The 24,972-nt window shown below is 45.5% G+C and overlaps 2 non-coding genes across 2 annotated transcripts; both read left to right on the forward strand.

Annotated features, from left to right (window-relative positions):
• Positions 1-819: 819 nt before the first annotated feature.
• LOC141983549 (small nucleolar RNA U3) lies at positions 820-1,028 on the forward strand. Its single transcript, XR_012638393.1, has one exon. It is a non-coding gene; the product is annotated as a small nucleolar RNA U3 (small nucleolar RNA).
• Positions 1,029-3,096: 2,068 nt separating this feature from the next.
• LOC141983548 (small nucleolar RNA U3) lies at positions 3,097-3,310 on the forward strand. The gene has a single exon (XR_012638392.1). It is a non-coding gene; the product is annotated as a small nucleolar RNA U3 (small nucleolar RNA).
• Positions 3,311-24,972: the final 21,662 nt, after the last annotated feature.

A 24,972-nucleotide genomic window follows, 5' to 3' on the forward strand; every position in this document is an offset into this window, starting at 1 on the left:
CAGCAGACCTGAACATAGAGGCCCAGTAAAGCATGGCTCAGCTGAGACGTTCAGCCAAATAATTTCTCCTTTACAAAAAAAGCTGAATGTTAGGCTTGGAGCGTGCCAATGGGGACCTCTTCTGCATCACTGTGCAAGGGTGGGTCTTCGTCCCACTCCAGTGCCTGAGTCTGCTAAAGCCGCTAGCTAGGAGACTCCGTCCTTTAGCTCAAGCAGTAGAGGCTCACAAGTACTATGGAAGAAGTCTGGTGTTCAGTCCTGCAGACAGCCCAGGCAGGGTTGGTTAACTGCAAAACAGTATCAGTGCCTACCCTTTAAGTCAAAGCTTCTGGGATGGTTTCCAGAAAAACTGGGAGCTTGAGCTCCTGCTCCTAGGAGAATGGTGAGACTGGCCTTCAGCTTCAGGAAATACCCCTGTTGGGGAGCCTGGCTCCCCACTGCTCACTTGCTCCATTTTCATCACTGGTGCCAAAGAAACATGCTCTGGGTGTCCAAAACTGCATAGGCTGTCGTTTCTAGAGAGCTCTTGGCTCAGCCAGCTAGAGGATTGTTGTCTTAGGCATTGCAGAGAAGGGAGCAGGGAGAAGATTGGTGGAGTGGCCTGTCTGTGTCTTCAGTTTATGCAAATGAAAGGGGAGCCGCTTTGCTTTGATGGGCAGGATACAGAAGGGGGCCATGGAGGGCAGAGTTGACAGCCGGGATCTGCTCACGTGGGGCTTCTCGTAGTGCTCTCTGTCTCGTGAAGGCCAGATTGTAGCAACCAGCAGTTAGAGGAGAATGCGCTGGAATGGTCTGTGACTGACAGGGTGGGTGTTGGTTAAGGCTGTGCTTTCAGGGGTTATTTCTCTAGTTGGTGACTGGAGAAGGGTGGCTGTAAAAGCCTGGTCTTGCTAACCGCAATGAGGAGCTGTAGTGTTTTTTTCTGAGCATGACAATGGCTGAGAGTGCTGTTCTGGGGCAGCTGCTTTCTGCTGTGGAAGAGTATCTTGCTCTTCCAGAGCAGAGGAAGGAAACACAATCTGAGTGGTTAGCTTTGAACTTGTCCTGTTGGGTGTGACTTTGGAGAGCTATGCTGCTTGTGGGTTTCGTGTACTGAGCCCTCAGCAGTGAAATGCTTCATCAGTTTTCAGTTGCCCTGTGACTAGGCTGTGCTTTTCTGCAGGCTTTGAAGAAGGGCTGTCTTTGATTGTACTGTGTGTCTGTTACATATTTGTTCCCGACCTATGCAGTCAGCAGGTTTACCATAAAAAGATTCTTTCTTCTCTTGCTTGTTCTGCTTCATCTTTACAGCTATTTCTGTTCCTCCACTAGGTCTGACCCCATGGCACCTGTCGATTGTCCTGCACACTGGGACGAATGGATGATACTTCCCTGCTAACACCAGCAGAGCCACTGCTGCTTGGGAAGATTTTGTATGTTCCTGCCTGACATTTTGGATATGAGGAGGACAGTGGCTAGTATTCCCACCATTCACACTCTGTGAGGAACCTGGAAAACATTACAACTCGAGGTAACACACTGCCAAGTGACTTTCTTCCAGGTGAATAGCGATTAGACATTTTGATGGGATTTATCTAGCCATGGGGTGGGGAACCTTTTTTCTATCAGGGGCCAGTGACCCACAGAAAAGATCAGTCAGGAGCCACACACAGCCCGCGGGGGACGGGCAGAGGCTAGGGGGTTCCCCTAGGCTGTGGAATGGGGCCAGAAATGAGGCATTCTGGGAGCGAGAGGTGGCTCCGGGCTAGGGCAGGGGGTTAGGGTGTGGGAGGATCGGAGGGCCCCGGCTGGGGGTGTGGGCTCTGGAGTGGGGCCAAAATGAGGCATTCTGGGAGTGGGAGGTGGCTCCAGGCTGGGACAGAAGATTGGGGAGTGGGAGGGCTGTGGCTGGGGGGTGTGGGCTCTGAGGTGGGGCTGAGGATGAGGGGTTTAGGATGCAGGAGGGGGCTCCAGGCTAGGGCAAAAGTGTTAGGGGTGTGGAAGGGGGCTCAAGTCTGGGGCAGGGGGTTGGAGTGCGGGCTTTGAGAGGGAGTTAGGGTGCAGCAGGGGGTTCAGACCTGGGGTAGGGGGTTGGGGTGTGGGAGGAGGTTCAATGCTTACCCCAGGTGGCTCCCAGTCAGCGGCACAGCAAGGCTAAGGCAGGCTCCCTGCCTGCCCTGGCTCCGTGCTGCTCTTCTCCTGGAAGCAGCCAGCATGTCCGGCCTCTAGGTGGAGAGGCCGGGGGGCTTGGCGTGGTGCGCACTGCCCATACCTCAGGTGCTGCCCCTGCAGCTCCCATTGGCCGTGGTTCCTGGCTAGTGGGAGCTGCGGAGCTGGTGGGGGCAGCACCCAGAGCTTCCCTGGTCGCCCTCCGCCTAGGGGCCACAGGGACATGCCAGTGAGCCAGTGCTCGCAGATCCAGTCCCGTGGGGGATGGAGGGGGGACCAAGGCTTGGGGCTTTCAACCTGCAGTGCAGAGACTTGTTGCGGGCTGGAAGAAATGAAGCAGCGGGCTCGATGCGGCCCAAAAGCCATAGGTTCCCCATCCCTGATCTCGGCTCTGGTTTGGTTCAGAGGAAAGCCTATGGCTATATATACTTGTTTTTCAGGCAAAGCTTCTGGAGCGCTTTCCAGAAAAAAGTGGGAGTTCCTGCTCCCTGGAGAATGGTGAGACTGGCAGTCAGGTTCAGGAAATGCCACCCGTTGGAGAGCCTGGCTCCCCACTGCTGACAATCTCCCTTGTGATCACTGGTGCCAAAGAAACATGCTCTGGGTATCCAAAACTGCATAGGCTGTCGTTTCTAGAGAGCTCTTGGCTCAGCCAGCTAGAGGATTGTTGTCTTAGGCGTTGCAGAGAAGGGAGCAGGGAGAAGATTGGTGGAGTAGCCTGCCTGTGTCTTCAGTTTATGCAAATGAAAGGGGATGGCTGCTTTGAGCCGCTTTGCTTTGAGAGGCAGCCTACGGAAGGGGGCCACGGAGGGCAGAGTTGAGAGCCAGGTTCTGCTCACGTGGGGCTTCTCGTAGTGCTCTCTGTCTCGTGAAGGTCAAATTGTAGCAACCACCAGTTAGAGGGCAACACGCCAGAATGGTCTGTGACTGGCAGGGTTGGTGTTGGTTAAGACTATGCTTTCAGGGGTCATTTCTCTAGTTGGTGACTGGAGAAGGGTGGCTGTGAAAGGCTGGTCTTGCTAACTGCAATGAAGAGCTGTAGTGTTTCCTTCTGAGTGTGAAACTGGCAGAGTGTGCTGTTCTGTGGCAGTTGCTTTCTGCTGTAGAAGAGCGTCTTGCTCTTCCTGCAAAGAACAGGGGAAGGAAACACAATCTGAGCGGTGAGCTTTGGTGTGGTGTTGTTCTGCTGGATGGGTGAAAAAGAGCTTGGCTATGACAGTAAGGAGCTGTGTTGTTTGTGGGTTTGGTGTGCTGAGACCCAAGCAGTGAGATCCTCTGTCTGCTCTCAGGTGCTGTGTGACTGGGCTGTATTTTCCAGCAGACCATAGAGAAGAGCTTTTGTCCATGTGTACTGTGTGTCTGTTACCTCTTTGTTCCCAACCTCTGCAGTCAGCAGGTTTACACTAAAAAGATTCTCTTTCTTCTCTTGCTTGTTCTGCTTCAACTTCATAGCTATTTCCGTTCATCCACTAAGTGTGACAGCTCCTGTCCCCATGGCACCTGTTGGTCATCCTACACCCTGGGACCAATGGATGACACTTCTCTGCTACCACCACTAGAGCCACTGGTGCTTGGGGAGATTTTGTCTGTTCCTGCCTGGCACTTCGGAGCTCAGGAGGACAGCGGCCGGTATTCCCACCATTCACGCTCTCTGAGGAGCCTAAAACACATCACTCTAGGTTACACACTGCCAAGCAACTTTTTTCCGGATGAATAGCAATTAGAAATTTCGGCAGGGTTTATCTAGACTCTGGCCCGGTTCAAAGGAAAGCCTATGTCTACATAACCTTGATTTTAGTAATACATAGTGATAGTTAATAGTACTATGCAAGCTAGTCTAGTGCCCCACATGTCTTATGATTCCTTCTGTGGCCTGCTGACTACTGCTCTTATCCCTATAGCAGTTACAAGGGAGGGGTCTTGCAGTTTCCTTGCTGTAGGCCCAAGTATTCTGTCTGTTTCCTTTATCCTGATTCCCCCACCTGTGAAGTCAGAGTTCCCGGTCCCTGTTTCCAAGACATCCAACGCTCATCCTCACTAATGGTCATTAAATCCAACTGTGGGTTTTTTTTCAGATAATTCAAAAGTGGTTTCAGGAAAATGAAGAGAGAAAATATGAAATAAAAGAGTGCAGTATGAGTGCAGCTGGGCTGAAACACCACAGAAAGCCTGAAATCTTACCTACAAATGTGGGTGAAGTGACATGAAGAATCTTGCAGCATAGAAATCCCCTGAATTTCAGTACCAAAACCGTTTAGCTGGAGTCCCAGCCAGTCACTGGAAGTCTGATTATTCTTTCTAACCAAGACTATAGGCCAAAATAATCTAATGGCTGCCTAAAGTTAGCCATTTATGTCAGTTTTAGGCACTGATAGGAGTCCAAATGGGACTCTTTCCATTGACTTCAATGGGGTTTGGATCAAGCCCCTGGATGATGGCCTGATTTTCAGAGTTGCTGAGAATGCACAGTACCTAACGAAGTCCATAACTACCCTTCCCCTCCCATAGAATCAGAGAAAGGCAGGTCTGGAAGGGACCTCAAGATGTCATCTAGTCCATCCCTCTGTGCTGAGGCATAACCAAGTAAACCTAGACCATCCATGACAGATGTTTGTCCAACCTGTTCTTAAAACCCTGAAATGATGGAGGTGCCACGACCTCCCTTGGAAGCCTTATTCCAAAGCTTAACTTTCCTTAGAGTTAGAAAGTTTTTCCTTATATTTAACCTAAATCTCCCTTGCTGCAGAGTAAGCCGATTACTTCTTGTCCTACCTTCAGTGGACATGGAGAATAGTTAGTAACTGTCCTTTTTACAACAGCCCTTAACATATTTGAAGACTGTTATCAGGTCCCTGCTCAGGTCTTGGTTGCTCAAGACTAAACATGCCTGTTTTTTAAACTTTTACCCATAGTCAGGTTTTCTAAACTTTTTATCATTTTTGTTGCTCTCCTCTGGACTGTCTCCAATTTGTCCTCATCTTACTTAAAGTGTGGCGACAAAACTGGACAATACTCCAGCTGAGGCCTCACAAGTGCTGAGTATACCACACTCCTGTTAATACAGGATGATTACCTCAGAATTATATTCGTCTTCTGTGCATCTGCTTCACAATGGTGGCACATATTCAGTTTGTGATGCACCACAACCCCAGATCCTTTTCAGCAGTATTACTGCCTAGACGTTATTCCCCATTTTGAAGTTGAGTATCTGATTTTTCCTTCCTAAGTGAAGTATTTTGCACTTGTCTTACTGAATTTCATCTTGTTGATTTCAGACCAATTCTACAATTTGTCCAGGTCATTATGAATTCTAATCTGATCATGTCCTCCGAAGTGCTTGCAACCCCTCCCAGCTTGGTATCATCTGCAAATTTTATAAGCACGCTCTTCCCGCTACTATCCAAGTCATTAATGAAAATGTTGACTAGGACCAGACCCACAACAGATCCATTGAAGCACTCCACAAGCTATATCACCAAAGTTTGACAGCAAACTATTGATAATTATTCTTTGAGAATGGTCTTTCAACCAGTTTTCCTCCCAACTGTAAATTCATCTAGACCATATTTCCTTAGTTTGCTTATAAGAATGTCATGTGGGACTGTGTCAAAAGCCTGATTATCCTTACCGGGTGCCTTATCTTTGTTCCACATTCACTCCCCACATCTTCCTCATGCACTGAACATAACAGGAAAGGGACTGGGTGTGTGTTTCTCTGCTGGGATCTCAGCTGTGCATAGTTGGCAGTTAGTTCAAAGCTCTGATGTCATCAAAAAAGCCCAGCTAGACAATATGAATGCAGCCTTGGACAATCAGTGTTGTCACAGTCTCTACTGCCCCATTCTTTCAGACACGTCCGGCAAGTCAATGGGGCAATTGAAAGTTAAGCAAGTGTTTACAGCATCAGGGCACGTGTAGTTTCCATTTCATTCTTCCTTAAAACAATGCTTTGAAACCCACAGTGCTTCCCCCTCCCCCGACTGTTAGGAAGCATCCTCTGCCCCTGGCTGTAGGATTTTTAGTGAAAAGTGGAAGTGGAAAGTGGCTGTAGTGGGAGCGCTCTTCTCCCTTCCCTGTTGCTGCTACTCACTTCTTAGATCCTCTCTGCCAGAAACTGACCCATGAGCCTTCATTCAGCCCCTAGTTCAGCTTCGTACATTTTGGCTGCTCTGAAGAATCTTTAGGTGTTGCTCAGTGTTGGGGCTCGATGGGGCTGAGAAGTGGTACTTTCCCTTTAATATCCTGATCATCAAGCCATTCGACCACCTAATAGGAGTAATAAAGCTGGTATCTGGTACATTTATTTTAACTGTACGATAAGGAACAATGTTAAAAACTGCAAAGTGCCGGCCGGATTTTCAGCAGTACATAATACATCTTGCATTTTTACAATAACCAGCAAGGCATAAACATATCACAGAAATTGCCCATGATGCAGAAATATTCCTCACTGAGCTACATAAGAAAAGTCGGATGCCAGTCTTTAAAACGGAACATACACAATTAATAGGGAAATATGTTACCAATAAAAGGGAGAAAGGTGGCTAGTGATTATAGTTAGATGTGCTAGTTCAAAGTGGAGCGGGGTAGGGGATCAGCAATGTTAAGCTGTGGAAGATGACAGTACAAAGCATCCAAAGCACTTCTAAGGGAACTTGTGCTTTAGCGGTAAAGTCACAGCAAGTTATCAGGCTGAAATGGATGGATCAAGGGCAGGGGTTCTCACCCTTTTCTTTCTGAGGCTCCCCCAGACATGCAATAAAAACTCCACGGCCCACCTGTGCCACAACAACTGGTTTTCTGCATATAAAAGCCAAGGCTGGAGCTTAGGGGTAGCAATCCAGGCAATTGCCTGGGGCCCCATGCCACAGGGGCCCCTACAAAGTTACATTACTCAGGCTTCGGCTTCAGCCCTGAGTGGTGGGCCTCAGAGCCTGGGGCTTCAGCCCCATGTGGTGGGGCTTAGGCTTTCTACCCTGGGTCACAGTGAGTCTAATGCTGGCCCTGCTTGGTGGTCCCCCTGAAACCTGCTAACGGTCCCCCAGGGGACCCTGGACCCATGGCTGACGACCACTGATCTAGAGAGTTGTTTGCTGAAACATATGGGAAGATTCTATGTGATGAGGGTTTAGTATAATCCTGGAAGGGCTTTATTTGTATTCATTTTTTCTTAGAAATATTTATGAGGGTGCATGGAAAGATCGCTGGGATTTTTTCTCAAGTGAATTTAGGTGCCTATTTTCAGGTATGTGATTTGACCCTGGGCAAGTCATTTAGGCCATGCAGGAAGAACGAAGAAGCAGTAGGAATGCACTTGGTATCTACTGACTCCCAGTTGTATACTTTAACCATTAGACCATCCTTCCTCTGAAAGTATAATCTGTATACTCCTGAACTGATCGGATGGCAATCTAAGGTACTTATGTAGTATCTGAGTGCTTCACAATCGTTAACATATTAGTCCTCACAGCTACAGCTGGGTGACTAATGGATTCTTTGGTGTGTTGGCAATTACAAACACATGGAAAAAATTGTTTCGGGTTAAAAAAAAAAGCTTCATTTTGACAAAACTGAACCGTTTTGTGTCTATTTGGACCCTTTTTAAACTATATTTAAATAAAATCAAAGGAAAGTTTGAAACAAAAAGACGTTTCAAACCAAAAAAATCAAAACGTTTAATTTTGAAAATGTCAGAATGAAACATTGGTAATATTTTGGAATGTTTAGGGGTTGTTGGGGGAGGGTTTGTTGACCCTCCACCTTCCCCACCCCTAAACGAACAACTGGGTGAACCCAACAAGAAATTTGTGAAAGATTTTGGTGTTGCTGAATCTGCATTTTTTCACCAACAAAAAGTCTGGAAAATGTCATCCAGTTGTACTTGCAGCACTGTGTGAGATTAGGCAATGCTATTATCCCCATTTTACAGACGGGAAACCAAGGCATAGAGAGACTAAGAGACTTGCCCAAGGTCACTCAGGAAGTCTGTGTGAGAGCAGGGAATGGAACCTGGATCTCCCAGGGTAGCAACCTAACCACAGGACCATTCTTCCCCTCACAGCAGTTAGAAAGGCACCACTTCTGAAAGCTGTTCCGTGTGAGCAAACCCCTGTGTCTGTGTGGAGTCTTGGTGAACTCTAGGAATGGGGCCAAACATAATGAATGCGTGGCAAACATCCAGCACGGCAAGCTCTGTCCAGATAGTGCATTTCACCATGTAAATGTCCCCAGTGCTTTCCAGCAATAAACAGTAAACATTTTACAATATTTTAATAAAGAGCCCATAAAAACGCAATGATTCGCAGGAAGAAAATCATGAATGGAGGCATTGCCCTGGATATCCAGTGCTAAGGAGACATGGGAGCCATTCACAGTAGTTTCCTTATTAAAATGTACATTGGACATGCTGATTTGGAGAAGTACTCACTGGAAAAAAATCCGGCTCAGAACTTGCTGCCAAAACACAATGAGCTTGCATGTCAGTGGCACCTTGCTGACTTGCAGCTGAGGATCCGGCCCCGTAACTTCATTCAGGGTTGTTGAGTAATTTGCATAGTTAGGCCCTGATTGTCCCAAGTTGCACAAAAAAAGTTCAGAGGAGAAAATTGCACTAAAAACTAATCTGAAAATGGAGTGTGTTGCCAACCTAGAGAGCAACAGACCTACCTGGAAACAAGCTTGTAAATGTATCGATTTGAACTAGCTCAAAGCAACAGCCAGAGTGAGACCCAGTGTTGACTGCCCAGCAGAGGAAGTGTGTGCGGTCTCAGGGAACAAACTAGGAGGGGATGATCAGAGATAATGTGGGATCATGTCAGGGACAGCAAAAAAAAAAGGAGGGGGAATCAAAGCTACACAAAGAGCTCTTACCACCTTGCAAGACTCAGAGAACACTGATATCCAGCCATGCAGTGTCTGGCAAAACTAGAAAAAAACTCCCACACAGTGTTGTACATGGTTGCTGTGATATCAGTGACCAAGGCAGGTTTTAGGACAAAGGATACACTCCATAATCTCAAAAAGAAAAGAAGTACTTGTGGCACCTTAGAGACTAACCAATTTATTTGAGCATGAGCTTTTGTGAGCTACAGCTCACTTCATCGGATGCATACTGTGGAAAATGTAGAAGATCTTTTTATACACACAAAGCATGAAAAAATACCTCCTCCCACCCCACTCTCCTGCTGGTAATAGCTTATCTAAAGTGATCACTCTCCTTACACTGTGTATGATAATCAAGTTGGGCCATTTCCAGCACAAATCCTGGACAATCGTTTCGCTACTTTTTTCCTGGGTTACCCGTACAGACGCCATACCACCGCAAGCATGGAGCCCGCTCAGCTAACCGTCACCGTATGTCTCCTGGGTGCTGGCAGAGATGGTACTGCATTGCTACACAGCAGCAGCTTATTGCCTTTTGGCAGCAGACAGTGCAGTGTGACTGGTAGCCGTCGTCAACGTAGTCCAGGGTGCTCTTTTAACCAACCTCAATGAGGTCAGGGGCACCTGGGCAAACATGGGAGTGACTCAGCCAGGTCATTTCCCTTTTAAATTTTGTCTCATGGCAATTCAGTCCTACTGGCAGTTCTACTGCACCATCTTTTCATGAGCAGCCAGGAGACAATGATGGCCAGCAGTCATACTGCACCGTCTTCTGCTGAGCACCCAGGAGATGACGATGGCTAGTGGTCGTACTGCACAGTCTGCTGCCAGCAAGATGTATAAAGATAGATAAAATGGATCAAAACAAGAAATAGACCAGATTTGTTTTGTATTCATTTTCTCCTCCCTCCCTCCGTGAAATCAACGGCCTGCTAAACCCAGTTTTGAGTTCTATCCTTGAGGTTTTGAGTTTTATCCTTGAGGGGGCCATTCTGTTTCTCACAAAGCCACCCCCTTTGTTGATTTTAATTCCCTGTAAGTCAATCCTGTAAGCCATGTTGTCGTTCGCCCCTCCCTCCATCAGAGCAATGGCAAACAATCATTTCATGCCCTTTTCCCTGGATTGCCCGAGCAGGAGCAGACGCCGACGCCATAGCACAGCAAGCGTGGAGCCTGTTCAGCTCACCGCAGCAGTTATGACCATTGTAAACACCTCACGCATTACCGTGGAGTTTATGCAGAACCAGAACCTGAAAAACCAGGCGAGGAGGCGACGGAAGTGCGGTGATAAGGACATGAACACACTTTTCTCTAAAACCGGGTTCCCCCCGCAATTTGGAGATCATGGTGTTAATGGGGCAGGCTCATGCCGTGGAACGCCAATTCTGGGCCTGGGAAACAAGCACAGAGTGGTGGGACTGCATAGTGTTGCAGGTCTGGGATGATTCCCAGTGGCTCCAAAACTTTCGCATGTGTAAGGGCACTTCCATGGAACTTTGTGACTTGCTTTCCCCTGCCCTGAAGCGCAAGAACACCAAGATGAGAGAAGCCCTCACAGTTCACAAGCGAGTGGCAATAGCCTTGTAGAAGCTTGCAACGCCAGACAGCTACTGGTCAGTCGGGAATCAATTTGGAGTGGGTAAATCTACTGTGGGGGTTGCTGTGATGCAAGTAGCCAACACAATCATTGAGCTGCTGCTATCAAAGATAGTGACTCTGGGAAATGTGCAGGTCATACTAGATGGCTTTGCTGCAATGGGATTCCCTAACTGTGGTGGGGCTATAGACGGAATGCATATCCCTATCTTGGGACCGGACCACTAGGGCAGCCAGTACATAAACCGCAAGGGGTACTTTTCAATGGTGCTGCAAGCACTGGTGGATTACAAGGGATGTTTCACCAACATCAACGTGGGATGGCAGGGAAAGGTTCATGATGCTCGCGTCTTCAGGAACTCTGGTCTGTTTAAACGGCTGCAGGAAGGAATTTACTTCCCAGACCAGAAAATAACTGTTGGGGATGTTGAAATGCCTATGGTTATCCTTGGGGACCCAGCCTACCCCTTAATGCCCTGGCTCATGAAGCTATACACAGGCATCCTGGACAGTAGTAAGGAGCTGTTCAACTATCGGCTGAGCAAGTGCAGAATGGTGGTAGAATGTGCCTTTGGACATTTAAAGGGGCGCTGGCGCAGTTTACTGACTCACTCAGACCTCAGCAAAACCAATATTCCCATTGTTATTGCTGCTTGTTGTGTGCTCCACAATCTCTGTGAGAGTAAGGGGGAGACGTTTATGGTGGGGTGGGAGGTTGATGCAAAGCGCCTGACCGCTGAATACATGCAGCCAGACATTAGGGTGGTTAGACGAGCACAGTAGGAAGTGCTGCGCATCAGAGAAGCTTTGAAAACCAGTTTCATGACTGGCCAGGGTACTGTGTGGCACTTCTGTTTGTTTCTCCTTGATGAAAACCTGCCCCCTTGGTTTCCTCTACATTCCCTGTAAGCCACCCGCCCTCTCCCCTTCGATCACAGTGAAAAATACAGTAAGAAGTATATATATTACAGCACGTGAAAAGATGGGAATTGCCTAACCAAGTGGGGGATCAGTGCTAACGAGGCCAATACAATCAAGGTGGAGGTGGCCTATTCTCAACAGTTGACAAGAAGGGGTGAACATCAACAGAGGGAGAATTACTTTTTGTAGTTTTATATATATATATTACAGCATGTGAAAAGATGGGAGTTGCCTTACCAAGTGCGGAGTCAGTGCTAACGAGGCCAATACAATCAAGGTGGAAGTGGCCTATTCTCAACAGATGACAAGAAGGAGTGAACATCAACAGAGGGAAAATTACTTTTTGTAATGCTAATGTGGCCAGTTCAATCAGGGTGGACGTCGCCCACTCCCAACAGTTGACAAGAAGGTGTGAGTATCAACAGAGGGAAAATTACTTTTTGTAGTGACCCATTCACTCCCAGTCTTTATTCAGGCTTAATTTGATGGTGTCCAGTTTGCAAATAAATTCCAGTTCTGCAGTTTTTCAAGTCTGTTTCTGAAGTTTTTTTGTTGAAGAATGGCCACTTTTAAGTCTGTTAGTGAGTGTCCAGGGAGACTGAAGTGCTCTCTTACTGGTTTTTGAATGTTACAATTCTTGACATCTGATTTGTGTCCATTCATTCTTTTGCATAGAGACTGTCTGATCTGGCCAATGTACATGGCAGAGGGGCATTGCTGGCACATGATGGCATATATCACATTGGTAGCTGTGCAGGTGAATCTCAATCTCACTGATGTGGTGCAGAGAGCATTGTAATTCCTGGGCAATCACTGCGGTTCTTATATCCCAACTGACTGCAGGATCAAACCTACATACATTTCAATGACAAAATATACTTGAAAATAATTTGTTGCAATACTGGAAAAATACAGTTGAAATGCAGTTCCACATCAAAGCAGTAATTCTATCAATTCGCATTGCCGAAGCCCCAGCTGAATGAAAACATTTGTTTATTGCGTAGACAACTGAGTTTTCCCTTTAGTTATCTGGAAGCAAATTCATATCCGTTGTTACAGATATGGTTCCCTCAAGCTCTGCTTGGTCTATCTACCATCAACAAGAGGGGACGGGTGCGCGGGATTTGCCCTATAGACAGCAGGTGTAGGAAAAGATTGGTGTTGTAATAGGTTATATTTAGTATGGCAGAACTGACAGGTTTCAGGGCTTGGCTCACTTTCAGAACTGGAAAGAAAGAAAGCACCCCATTAACACACTGTGTGTATGTGTGTGTGAGTGCATGCGTAAAATTTTGGTTCAAATTTATCAGCAGGGTGGGCCAGAGATGAATTTGTCCCGTTATTTTTAGTGAAATAGTATTGCTGTTCTACTGAAATTTTTGCCAATATGCATTTATTCTCATTATGTTGGTTAGGTTAGGGAGGCAAAGGCAGAACTGTGACTAGATGGTGTCCTTAGGACACGGTCCATAGTAAATGGTGCCATGTAGCTTCTTCATGCCAGAAGCATCCCAGGGAAGAAATTGTGGTCACAACAACTCCTTCCTGGGTCCCCTCTTCTTCATGGAGTTAGGAATTTGCCGCTCGCTTCCTGATCTTCAGAGTAATGCCCCACATCCACTCACTGCATATTGTGCATGTGAGAGTTCAAGGCTCTGGGGCATGTGGATAATAAGAACAGCAGGAGTTATAACATTGAGGATTAAAAAATAACCAAGAGTTTCCCAAGCAAAATAAACCCTCATCCCTAACTGCTAACTAGTGGAGGTAAAGAAGAAATGTTCCCTGGGGCAGGTTATTCCATAACTGCCAAATACAGGGTTTATTGAACCTTCCTCATGCTGTTTGAGTCAGAATACTGGACTAGATGGGCCAGTATGGCAATTCCTGTGCATCCTCCTTATCCAGTCCCTGCCCAAGCACAAGGAGGGAATAAGCAGAAGCAGAGCACCCACTTACTCCTATGTACCCAGACCCAAGGTCTCAGGAGCCATTGTAGTGGTGTAATGGGGGATGTTCTTACTATCCTTGGGGGCTTGTTGCCCAAGCCACAATCCAGCCCTTTAAGGGATGATGGAGAAACTCAGAGCCTAGAGGGGAAATCTTTCATATCAATTCACTGGTGGGCCCTTAATAATTCACTGCATTTTCTTTCTTATTTAATGCTACTAGAGCTAAAGGAAATAAAAATCACTCAGAGCTGTTCCCTGCTTTGCAGTCTGTATTAAACCCTAGGGAAAAAAAAATTTTTTTAAACTGTAACAAGCTACATCAAACTCTGTTCTTCTGCAAGAGGTAAAACATTCCTGCAAATGACATGCTAAAGGAGGTGCATGATTGTCTGAGTTTGTGTACTGTGAAAAAGGTTATATAGGCCTTCAGCATAGCAGGAAAACAACACTGCACCAGACTGATTTAATTAAATGGAGGGTTGAATTCACTAACATGCGTTGAACTGCAAAATATACTGAGCTCTCTCAATGAGTTTTTGCCTTGTACCATCTGGGTTGCACTAACAGGGCCCACGTTCCTATACTACACACTGGTCAACTCACTTGAAATGAAAATTGTTCTTGCAAAATTGTTTTCAAGTGCAACAGGTTAACATTTACACTTTGCTTTTCGGAACAGGAAGTGACGCCGTGGGTGCCACTAAGGCTATGTCCACACTGAAATCAGGACATATGACTGCAGCATGTGTAGGCATACCCAAGCTAGGTTTGATCTCACTATATCAGTGCTAGCTTGAGCAACAATAGCAGTGTGGCCAAGGCAGCCTGGGACCCGTCCAGGAAACTGGCTACATACTCAAGCAGCCAATGCCCATGCTCCCAGGGTTTCATTGCTATTATTACTCGAGCTAGAGGAAAGCTGCTCCTGTATGCCTACACATGCTGCAGTGGTAGTTAGCTTTGTCTGTACTTAACGTGGAAAGTACCACTGTAAATTTGGCTACTGACAAATGTAAACATTGAGGTTAATTGAGCCCACTGCATTTGTCAAGGGCCAGATTGTGACATCTCCTTACTCACATTGGTGAACAGTTACTCCCATTGACTTCAATGGGACTACTTGTGGGAGTAACTGCTGACTAATGTGTAAAGATGTGGCCTCAGGTGGCTGATTCTGCTTGTCAAAGGGTGGTTGTTCATTGGCGTCAAAGAAGGAAGGACCAGTCATAAACCCATGCAAGAGCAAAAAGAGCTCTGGAGCTTCACCTTGATCGATCAGTCCTTCAGACCTCATATAGATTGCCTCGATCACAACACGCCTTCCAATCTTCTCTTATCCTGGCCTTCCTTCTCCATTTGCGGCCATGTCTTTTCACAAGAAAATCTTCCCATCTCTTTGGAGGTCAGCTGAGTGGTCATTTCAGTTCTCGTGGGTACCACTTGGCAACAGCTGCAGTCCATCGGTTGTCAGTGAGCCTCGCTATATACCCGGCCCATCACATTTTACTATTCTTGCTTTCAATAACGATGTCCTGCACTCCACTCTGCTGTCTGAACACTTCATTGGGGACTCGGACATGGACTGAAATCCCCCCAGTTCTTCTTTCCATTGCCCTCTCTGTGACAGACAGTTGTTGCTTCTCTGTTTCATCCATGTTTCGCTGCCATACAACATTGCCAGCAGTGCTGTTGAGTTGAAGAGATTGGAGCGTGTTGATTTTTCCTTGGAGGACATCCCTGACAGAATTGAATGAGTGCCAACCAGCTTGCTTTCTTCACAAGAGTTCACCTTCCTGATTGTGGCACGTGTTAATTTCTTGGCCCAAATAAACGTATTGCTTAACTCAAGTTGATCTGGAGCTAGTGTGAGGAAATTTGACAATGAGGTGTATTAGGCATTGGAATAGCATCCCAAGGATAATGGTTAGCAGCCCCATCGCTTAAGTCTTTAAGACTAGACAAAGTACTAGACAAATGTACCATAGGGAAACAATCCTATATTACCAGGGAGATGAGCTGGATGGCCCGATAAACCTTTTTCATCTCTAATTTTTGGTTCTGATGAGGAGAGAGTTGTTTTGCTACAGCAGATCTGCCAAGCGTTAGCCCTTTGGAAGGGGACTTCCTTTTTTCTGAGAGAATTTTAAGGCAGTTTTTACAACTCAGCTCTTATGGTGAAGGATTTTTACAATGTGTTTCAATGAGACATTTATAATCTCACTTGTAATTGTCTGAAAACTTTCTCATTTACACTGTCACCACGTATACCTAGTACCTCATCAAAATACCAGTGATTTTATTACTGCAGAACCTGACCTTCTTCCTTTGTAGTAACCTCTTCTTTCATTTTCTAGGTGTATAGTCTGCCTTGGCCAGCGAAGTGAGGGGGAGTAGAGATGTTGCTTTATTTGTCCTCTGTAAAATGTTAGCTACTATATATGTATTAATTATAATAATATATATAATGTGTACAATATTAATATAATGTGCATAATACACATGATATTAATATTGTACACATTATATCATATATGAATGTTGAGTAGTTACGTTAAGTTGTAGCACTGTGAACTGAACTATGCTTTCCCAGAATGTTGTTCACTCATGGTAAAAGGTATATCCCATAATACTTTGTAATAGCTGAACTCTGCTCTTGGCACAGGTGTGACCCAGTGACCCATTGGTGCCAACTGGCAGAGGGCACAGGAGTTGCATAGGGTTATACAGGGATCACCTGGGTCAGATATCTGCATAATAGTTCACCAAACAGTGGCATGTGAGGCCTCTGCCAAGAGCCAGTAGCCCACTGGTCGTCTAATATTTCGGAAGTTATGTACCTTTACTAAAAAATATGTTTTTAAGGTCTTGGAGTTAAGGTAGGTCAGCAGGAGGTGACTTACCTCAGGGATGTTCTTTTCAGGCAGGAGTAGGTGACCCCTAGCTCCCTGTCTGGCCATGTGTATATTGTATATTGTATACCTGTAGGTCTATTGGTATACTAAACCAAGGGCAATTGAGAGATTGTGAAATATACAACAGTGGAAATCTATAGGAAGAAACAAACAGCAGGTGGTGTCCTGTTTATGTATAAGAACAAAGGATTGGTCTGGTTTATCCTGGAGTGCAAAAAGGCACACAGAATCGGTCCCCTTGATGGCTAACTGAGGGTGTGCATGTATCATGAAAGACGGGTCACCACCAGTCTGGCTGCAAAGTGCTGTAGGGAGCTGGGGTGAGAAACACTTTATTAGACATATGAGTATCATGTTGATTAAGTCTAGGTTCTAGAATATGTGTTAGACTTTATTTTATATGTAACCAGTTGTTTCCAGTACTTCTACTCGCTACTATTTGAATCTCTTTGTTAAATAAATGTATATGTGATTTCACTATAAACATACTGAAGTGTTGTGAGTTAAGCGGAGTGGTGATCTGAGGTAAAACTGGTAAGCCGGGGTATACTGCTTCTTTGGAAGCAGAGAATCAGCAAATACTGTAAGTGTTCTCTGGTCTAGGGGCTGCACAATCCAGGGAGATGCTCAGAGGGCTCAAGGACTGGAGTGTCCCTATAGCTAGCCTGTGTGTGTGTGTGTGTGTGTGTGTGTGTTTGTGTGTGTGTGTGTGTGTGAGTGAGAGAGAGAGAGAGAGAGAGAGAGAGAGAGAGAGAGAGAGAGAGAGAGGAGTCTGCTCTACAGCCTTAGCTAAGATCCATGAGGTAGAGGCTCATGCACTAAGATCCAGAGGCCCCAGGTTCAATCCCTCCTGCTGACAACCGGGGTCTGTTGGCATTACACTTGCATTGCCTATCATCTCACTTACACGTCAGACAACCATCGGTTCTGTGAACATCATTAGTGCCTATGCACCAACACTCAAAGCCCCGAGGAGCAGGATACATTTTATGACTCATCAAGTTGTCAAAAGAATACCATCAACTGAGCAACTTTTCCTCCTTTGTGACTTTAATGCAAGCGTTGGTGCAGAGAACAACTCATGGCCAGATTGCCTAGGACATTTTGGCATTGGCAAGATGAATGAGAATGGCCAATGACTTCTTGAATTCTGTGCTCAAAACCAAATGTGCATTACCAATTCATATTTTACAGGAAAAGATCGACACAAAGTGTCATGGTGACATCCACGATCAGGCCACTGGCACCAATTAAACCTTGTTATTGTCAGGAGGAAAGACCTACCCTTAGTGCAGAATACTCTCACGTTCCATAGTGCTGATTGTGACACTGACCACTCCTTGATTATTAGCAAAGTGAAGATTACAGCCAAGAAACTACACAGAGCAAAACCTAGGAGCAACCCCCAAATCAATGTTATTCACACCAAAAACCAGAGGAAATGCCAGGAGTCTGTGAAGGCTTTTGAACTTAGCATGCATGGGAAGCCATTACCAGAGAAGGCAGAGGAATTTTGGGAAGATTTAAGAACAAAAATCCATGAAACAGCTTTAGCTACATTTAGGGGAAAGAGACCATCAAAAAAGGACTGGTTTGAAGAAAATGAAGTGGAACTATTATATCTCATCAACATTAAGAACACAGCCTATCTGGAACACAACAACAAGCCAACAGAGAGCAACAAAGTGTGACTTCGACATGCAAAAACTGAGGTGCAGCATGCAAGGGGATGGTGTGCAAATCATTACTGGATCAAGCTCTGTGAAGAGGTACAGACAGCATCAGACACAGAAGCCTCAAAGTCATGTGTGATGCTCTGAAGAAAGCTGAAGGGCCCACTGTCAACAAGGTTGCCCCTCTCAAATCGCAGAGGTGAAATCATTACAGATAAAAGCAAGCAGTTGTCTCGTTGGGTTGAACACTATTTAGAGCTATACGCACAAGAAAGTAACATCACCAGTGAATCACTGGACCAAATACCAACTCTACAGGTCATGCCAGAGCTAGATGTGAAGCCCACTGTTGAAGAGCTAAGCAAGGCCATTGATTTGCTATCAAGTGGCAAGGCTCCTGGAAAAGATGGCATCCCAAAGAAAATCCTCAAGTGTGGGAAAGACAGCCTATTACCATATCTTCATCAACTGCTACTTAAATGCTGGAAAGAGGGTGAGGTACCACAAGAGATGTGTGACACAAACATCATCATTTTGTATAAAAATAAAGGCAAAAAGGGTGACTGCAACAACTACAGGGGTATCTCACTTCTAAGTGTAGCAGGAAAAGCTTTTGCAAAAGTCATCTTAGTGTGCCTACAACAGCTGGTGAATTGTGTCTACCCTGAAACACAGTGCAGATTCAGGGCTGGAAGATCAACTATAGACATGATATTTTCTCTGCAACAACTCCAAGAAAAGTGCAGAGAACAAAACTGACCATTGTACATCACCTTTGTGGACCTAACCAAAGCATTTGACACAGTCAACAGAGCAGGTCTATTTGCAAAGCTAGAAAAGATAGAATGCCCACCAACCCTATTAAGTCTTATACATTCATTCCACAACAACATGAGAACATCTGTCCAGTTTGATGGGTCCACTTTGGACAGCTTTGAGATGAAAAGTGGAGTGAAGCAAGGATGTGCTCTTGCCCCTACACTCTTTGGAATCTTCTTCTCGGTAGTCTTGAACTGTGCATATCTCCACACAAGATCAGAAGTGAAACTCTTCAACCTGCCCCGACTTAAATCAAAGATCAAAGTAAAAAAGGTGCTAATCAGGGAACTTCTGTTCACTGATGATGGTGCCCTCATAGCGCACAGTGAATTTACAAGAAATTACAAGAACTCACGGATCGCCTTTCAAGTGCCTGTCAGGCATTTGCTCTCACCATCAGCATCAAGAAAACTGTTGTATTAGGAAGGAGGTTCCACAGGATCCTTCAATTACCTTAAATGCAAACCAGCTAGAAGTAGTCCAGAAGTTCAGCTATTTAGATTCTAAAGTGACCACCAACCTCTCACTGGATGAAGAACTAATTGTTCACATTGGAAAGGCTGCTACCACGTTTAGCAGAGTAACTAAAAGAGCACAGAACAACTCAAAGCTTACCATCAAGATCAAAATGCTAGTGTACCAAGCTTGCATCCTCAGCACCCTCATGTATGGTGGGGAAACATGGACAACTTATGCTCAGCAGGAGAAAAGCTTAAACAGTTTCCACCTACACTGTTTACGCCACATACTCAAAAGGCAAGATAAAGTCACCAACCCAGAGGTTCTTCAAAGGGCAAATTTACCAAGTGTGATAGTCCTGCTCAAGCAAAGACGACTGCGCTGGTTGCGCCATCTGAGTAGGTTGGAAGATGGATGCATACCCAAGGACATGCTATACGGGGAGCTATCAGAGGGAATAAGAATAACAGGATGTTCCAAGCTTCGCTACAAAGACAAATGCAAGCAAGATATGAAGGAATTTGGAATTGATCTTGACCAATGGGAAGTCTGGGCAAGTGATCGTAACAAGTAGCACCATCATCTCCACCAGGGTATCCAAGTCCATGACAGAAGCTGGCTCCTGCAGCTTGAAGAGAAAAGAGCCCATAGGAAACAAGCAGCTCCCAAGCAAGATACATATATTTGCAATAACTGCCAAAGATCATGCACATCTTGGATTGGACTATTCAGTCACATGAGACATTGCAAACCATCTACATCATAGGCTGAAATTCCCTGTCTCTTGCAGATGAAAGGATGCCAATAATGGCTGGTGGAGTTGGGGAGCTGACCCATGGGAGGCACAGATAAGGCTCCTCATGCTAAGGGCAAGTGGTAGCAAGGTGCCTCACAACCCGGGTACCCCCGGGAAGTGTCATAGAATCATAAAATATCAGGGTTGGAAGGGACCCCAGGAGGTCATCTAGTCCAACCCCCTGCTCAAAGCAGGACCAATCCCCATTTTTTGCCCCAGACACCTAAATGGCCCCCTCAAGGATTGAACTCATAACCCTGGGTTTAGCAGGCCAATGCTCAAACCACTGAGCTATCCCTCCCCCCAATCACAACAGGCAAATACAAAAGCTGTTCAAAGCATGAGTATGAATAGTCCACCCTGGTGCAGTTAGGGAATGCTGTCACAACCCACTGATACCTGGAATGTGGTATCCAAAACAAAGCTAAGGAAGGGACAGGATGATACAGAAAAAAAGCTGATTGGTGGGTTGAATTTTGGATGAAGTAAAGAGTGGTTTCTAACTTGACAACAGGTGTGCTATAAATATAGCTAGTCTTAGCTGCATATTTTCAAAGCAGACTTATTATCTGAGGTGAAATCTGAGAGACCGATCACTTCCAAAGAAGGGTGGTATGTATGACTCCTTTTTGTATTGTACTGCTTCGTCTCTGGACTGACTAAGCTTAGGCTATTTGGTCTCCTGAATTTTTTTAATATTGAACCGTGAGTATAGTCAAGCAATTTGCTATACACTTAATCAAAAAAGAAGGGACTCTGGCCAACCAAGGATCCTGTAGAAATGCGCTGTAGCGTGCACTTTGCTCCTCCTTTCATGCCTCCTGGCTAGTGCTTTTGCTGACTTTACCATCCAGGCCACACAATTGTGCGTGTATATGTGTGTTTATGTTTACGTGTAGGGGCTGGGGCTAGGTGCACAGACCACCACCTCAAAAGGATATGGGTCCTGATTCTGATCTCACCCTGGTTTTACTGACATGATGAACTCCACGATCATCAATGGAGTCACTCCTAATTTACAGTAGTGCAAGATAAAAATCAGGCCCTTGTTCTATGACCTGTCACATTAGCCAGTTCTTAGAACTCTCCAAGTACTATGGATAGACTGAATGTCCTAGATGGCAGGATTCTGGTCAAGATAATTAGGTGAGTAAATATTTCTAAAGGCACCAGGTTGGAGAGAGGGAGTCAGGAGAGGAAAAATAAACTATAAGACTTTTAGCAATAGCTTTTACACAAGAACATTAGAATGGCCACACTGCATCAGACCAATGGATCATCTAGCTCAGTATCCAGTCTTCTGACTGTGGCCACTGCGAGATTCTTCAGAGGAAATGAACAGAACAGGGCAATTATGAACGATCCATCCCCTGTTGTCCAGTCCCAGGTTCTGGCAGTTGGATGTTTAGGGACACCCAGAGCATAGGGTTGCAGCCCTGACCATATTGGCTAATAACTGATAGACCCATTCTCCATGAACTTATTTAATTATTTTTTGAACCCAGTTAGCCTTTGCAACATCCCCATGGCAATGAGTTCTACAGTTTGACTGCATTGTGTGAAGTACTTCCTTTTGTTTGTTTTAAACCTGCTGCCTATTAATTTCATTGGGTGACCCTTAGTCCTTGTGTTATGTGAAGGGGTAAATAACACTTCCTTATTCACTTTCTCCACACCAGTCATGATTGTATAGACTTCTATCATATCCCCCCTTAGTCATCTCATTTCTGAGCAGAACAGTCTCAGTCTTATCTCTCCCTTTCCTAATGGTTCCTAACATTCTGTTCACTTTTTTGACTGCCTCTGCACATTGAGTAGATGTTGTCAGAGAAATAGCCACAATGACTCCAAGATCTCTTTTTTGACAGGTAACAGCTAATTTAGACCCCATCATTTTGTCTGTATAGCTGGGATTATATTTTGCCATGTGCATTACTTTGCACTTATCAACATTGAATTTCAGCTGCCATTTTGTCACCCAGTCACCCAGTTTTGTGAAATCCCTTTGTAACCCTTTGCTGTTAGCTTTGGACTTAACTGTCTTGAGTAATTTTGATCGTCTGCAAATTTTGCCTCTTCACGTCACCCCTTTTTCCATATATTTATGAATATGTTGAACAACACTGGCCCCCAGTACAGACCCTTGGGGGACCCCGCTTTGCCCTAAACAAGGGTTCAGCATCACGTCCTTGAAGATTGCATAAGTAAAGCACCATCCTGTAGCATTTAACAAAAAATTATATCCCTGCTCTAGAATTGTATCGGGTAATTCAAAAATCCTGTAAAAGGGATAACGTTCTCCATTTAATGCTGCAGGTTTTCTGAGTAATTTCAACAGAACTCTATTACATTTCTATATCATTTCCAAGGTGAATTTCTTAGGAATCTAGGCATTTATTTTTAAATTGGTAGAACTACAATCCTCCATAGTATAAGAGGCATAAACTACTGCAGAGGGCTGAAGAGAGACACTTTGCAGCTCTTTTTTTGCCTCTTGAAAGAAAAGTTTTCCCTGCATGTAAGAATGATTCTATAGTTTTGCTAGTGTATAAACGTAAAACAAAGTAACAATGAAACCATGCCTTTGCCTAGAGATGCAGAGCCAAATTCTGCTTTACACAGTTGGCGTGCTTGCAACAAAATAAACCACCCACAACAGAGCTCCCCTGAGCTATATAGCTGATGTCTTTTCCCAGAACATCCTTCTGTTTCTATTTCTTCTCCTTCCCTTTCTAAAGTATGGCTGTGTTCGCTCAACCACTGAGAAGTGAGGAATGTTTCAGGAGTTCACTTTTCAGGCATCCCACTCTCATGGATATGGATTGCAAGGTAGCTCCAGCTGGTACACAGACCTCCCACTGGCGGCCCATGTGTATCCCTGTCGTGTTCAGAGGCCTAGTGAGAAGAGGATTCTGGCGGGGTGCTTTGGCTCTGTAAACAGGCTGCATCTTTAACCCATTCTTGCACAAAACATACTGAGGCTCCCTTGCCTTTTCCTAAAAAGTTAGATGGCTCCTTTCCCTCTAGGACTTCTCTGTCCCCAACCCTAGTTCTCTCTCCCATAGACCCACTCCCGCTCCTTGTGGTGGAGTTAACACACCACAGGTCCATTGTGAGTCAGCAGGAATAGGACAGTATTTCCATGCCAGGCTCCAACATCTGAGCAGAGGGTAGATCAAGAGACTAACTCAACACCCTGCTGCTGGGCTCAAGAGGGCTTTACACTTATGACAACACCTTGTCACAAGCGCTATGAGGAATGTGTTATGAAGGCAGCTTAAAGTGACAACTCCGGATAGGAACCATTGTCTGTACTCTAAGTCAGAGGTTCTCAAACTGATGGGTAGGCCCCTCAGTGGGAGGCATGGAATGTGTGTGTGTGTGTGAAGCTTTAGGCGAAAAAAGCCTCCAGCACACATTTTACCCCCAGCAATGCATAACTAACAAAGCTGATTCCTCCCGACACACCAGGTCCTCAGATGGCACTGTGCATTTTGATGGATTTCTGTTAAGCTTGCCTAGCCTTATGCCAAGTCATTGCCATCTGTACGTTAATCCATTTGCTATGATGCGGTGTGCACATTTAATTGTCAGCATCGACCACAATCGCAGTTTTGCTTTTGCTCTTAATACAATGGCTTGTTGGCTCATTCGTGCAATTCGTGGAAGGTCTCTGCTTAAAAAAAAAAAGGTGTGCCCCCATCACACTAGTACCAACAGCGTGATGGCAGTAAGCAGCATCTCACTTAAAATTAACGTTACTATATACTTAAATGGCTCTGTTTGAATCAATGCCTTACTGTTCTGCATATTTAGTGAGAGTTGCATCTTGATTTGTTTTTATTGGTGTAGGTACTTATGTGGCGGGAGGGGGGACCCAAACTGCTACAGACACAAGGAAGAGGGTCGTGATCAAATAAGTGTGGGAGCCACTGCTCTAAGCTGTAGTCATATTTGTCACGAAGAGCGAGGAGCATCTTGAGAAGCTAAATTGCAATAAAACACAAGGACCAGATGGTCTGTTCACCTGAGAGTTGTGTAAGAACCAAGGCTTAACTTATCTGAGCTTTTACACTCCTTTAACAGCAGCTGCTACATCTGAGGACTGGAGAGTGCTCAATGCCATGCTGAACTCATCTTTTCAGTTGTTTTGGTACTGGCTGCTAACACCTTTAAAGGCAGAGCCGGAAAGGGCGGAGATTAGTTTGATGGATAGGGACAACGCAGCATAGCCTTGATAAGGTTGAATCAGGCTTCTCACCTGTTGGAAGGTTTTGTAAGCACTAACAAAAGAGTGGATAAAGGAGAAGGGATGGATATAATCTGCTGAGGGGCAGATTGCAACAGGCCCTTGTGTGGGTACACCTGTGGGGAGAGGGCACAAGGAACTCATGGGGACAAAATTTCTGCTCACTGCTAGCACTCCCTAAGCTATCTCCATGACAGAAACCTCCCCTTGCCACTGATCCTGCAAAGGGCTCTGTGGAAAGAGGGATACTGGGCACGCTCAGGAGGAGTGGGCAGGTCACGGTCAGATGTATATTGGTGCCTTATCCGCCCAGTGGCGTTTACAAGGAAGAGATAACGCAACCTGAGGCTGTATCATTTTTAACATGGAGCTCCCTTTGTGACTGGGTTCCCCCTTCCAGAGGCCCCCTGGCTAGGGGAATGTGCTGGCAGCATGTCTTCAGTAAAACTGCCCTGCAAGGGACTGGGGCCAGAGCTGTTGGGGATCGGAGTTACAGTAGAGGCCCATGGACTTTGGGCACATCAGCCTGGCCTCCTACTATTCCCTCTGGGATCTGTGTAGCTCC

This window comes from Natator depressus, chromosome 2 (genome assembly GCF_965152275.1).
Source record: "Natator depressus isolate rNatDep1 chromosome 2, rNatDep2.hap1, whole genome shotgun sequence".
NCBI lineage: Eukaryota > Metazoa > Chordata > Testudines > Cheloniidae > Natator > Natator depressus.